Genomic DNA, 2,786 nt, shown 5'->3' on the forward strand with positions numbered 1-2,786 from the left:
CCCTGGTCCGGGAAGATCCCACATGCTGCGGAGTAACTAAGCCCATGTGCCACAACTACTGAGTCTGAGCTCTAGAGCCCGCAAGCCACAACTACTGAGCCCACATGCCACGACTATTGAAGCCCACACACCTAGAACCCGTGCTTAGGAACAAGAGAAGCCACCGCAACAAGAAGCCCGCACACGGCAACGAAGAGTAGCCCCTACTCGCTGCAACTAGAGAAAGCCTGCACACAGCAACAAAGACCTAACGCAGCCAAAAATAAATTAATTAATTAAATCAAAAAACAAAACAAAACAAAAGGTATGATCCATGAAAGAAATCATTGATAAGCTGGACTTCATTAAAATTAAAAACTTCTCGCAAAAGACAATGTCAAGAAAATAAGATAAACCATAGATAGGAGAAATATTTGCAAAAGACATATTTGATAAAGGACTATTACCTAAAACATACAAAGAACTCTTAAGCCTTAGTATTAAGAAAATGAACCCAATTAAAAAAAGACAAAAGACTTTAACGGACACCTCACCAAAGAAGATACACAGATGGAAAGACGGTTAACATCATGTCATTAGGGAATTGCAAATTAAAATAAGATACAACATACCTATTAGAATGGCCAAAATCCAAGCCACTGACAACAAATGCTGGCAAGGATGTAGAGCAATAAGAACTCTCAGTCATTGCTGGTGGAAAGGCAAAATGATACAACCATTTTGGTAGACAGTTTGGCAATTTCTCACAAACCTAAACAAACTCTTACCATATGATCCAGCAATTGCACTCCCTGGAATTTACTCAAATGAACTGAAAACTTATGTCCTCATAAAAACTTGTACACCGATGTTTAAAGTAGTTTTATTCATAACTGCCAAAACCTGGAAGCAACCAAGATGTCCCTCAGTAGGTGAGAGGATAAACTATGGTACATCCAGACAACAGAATATTTTTCAGTGCTAAAAAGTAATGAACTATCAAGCCATGAGAAAACATGGAGGAAATTAACTGCAACTTACTAAGTGAAAGAAGCCACTGAAAAGGCTCCCTACTGAATGATTCCAACTCTACGACATTCTGAAAAAAGGCAAAACTATGGAGACAATAAAAAGATGAGTGATTGCCAGAGTTTAGGGGAGAGGGATGAACAGACACAGAGGATTTTCAGGGCAGGGAAGCTATTTTGTATGATACCACAATGGTGGTTACATGTCATTATTCATTTGTCAAAACCCACAGAAGATACAAGACTGCATAAACCCTAATGCAAACTATGGACTTTGAGTGGTAATGATGTGTCAATGTGGGTTCATTGATTATAACAGACATAGCACTCTGTTAGGGGATGCTGATATTGGAGGAGGCTGTGCAAGTATGGGGGCAGAGAGTATATGGGAACTCTGTACTTTCCACTCAATTCTCCTGTGAACCTAAAACTGTTCTAAAAAATGAAAATAAAAACTATTAAAAATAAGTTCTGTAGTTTAGTTAACAGTAGTATACCAAGTCAATTGCCTAGTCATGATAATACACTATTGTTAAGTAAAATGTTACCATGGGTGTACACAGGAACTCTAATAATTTTGCAACTTATGTGAATCTAAAATTATTTCCCCCCCCAAAAGAATTTTTTTCAAAGGAAAGAGGTAGGAGCTTCCCTGGTGGCGCAGTGGTTGAGAATCCGCCTGCCAGTGCAGGGGACACGGGTTCAAGCCCTGGTCCGGGAAGATCCCACACGCCACGGAGCAACTAAGCCCGTGTACCGCAACTACTCAGCCTGCACTCTAGAGCCCGCGAGCCACAACTACTGAAGCCCGTGGACCAAGAGCTCGTGCTCCGCAACAAGCGAAGCCACCACAATGAGAAGCCCGCGCACCGCAACGAAGAGTAGCCCCCACTCGCCGCGACTAGAGAAAGCCTGCACGCAGCAAGGAAGACCAACGCAGCCAAAAAATAAATAAATAAAATAAAATACAATAAATAAATAAAGGAAAGAGGTAAGATTTTTCAAATGAGGAAGGCTATTATCTACCAGGATTTGTAAATACTTTAAGCAACTTATCTAGCATTTTTCTGTAGGTAATGAGATTTATACCTCTGTAAAAAACACTTTGGGACTTCTTGTCTTTTAAAATATAACAGACCTGATTCCTAGGGGCTTGGTAAACACTGCCCTAAGTTTCAGGCATAAAAGATGAGAAAACTCTGAATGAAGGGATAAATCTTGTACAATTAATCACCTTCTTAGAAGAGTAAACTATAAAAAGTAGTACATATACTTTGAAGAAAGATGATCTGATAGGGGAGACAGGATTCAAGAGATAATGCAGACCACTAGGCTCAATACCCTTGTGCTCACCCAGTGGTACAGCTTTTATTTTAAGTCATAACAAATAATAATTTTTTAAGCTTCTTTTCAATTTTACAGATTTAAAAAGTCATTAAGCTAAACATTTTTAAAGGTTATGGAAAATCTCTGAAATATGTCTCCACTTAAAATAGACTCAATGTTAATTTATATAAGCCACTGTCAATCTCTATATATTCATAATTTTCTCCAAAAGTAGAATAAATTTTTTTTTTTTTTTTTTTTTTTTTTTTTTGCGGTACGCGGGCCTCTCACTGTTGTGGCCTCTCCCGTTGCGGAGCACAGGCTCCGGACGCGCAGGCTCAGCGGCCATGGCTCACGGGCCCAGCCACTCCGCAGCATGTGGGATCTTCCCGGACTGGGGCACAAACCCGTGTCCCCTGCATCGGCAGGTGGACTCTCAACCACTGCGCCACC

This window comes from Delphinus delphis, chromosome 5 (genome assembly GCF_949987515.2).
Source record: "Delphinus delphis chromosome 5, mDelDel1.2, whole genome shotgun sequence".
NCBI lineage: Eukaryota > Metazoa > Chordata > Mammalia > Artiodactyla > Delphinidae > Delphinus > Delphinus delphis.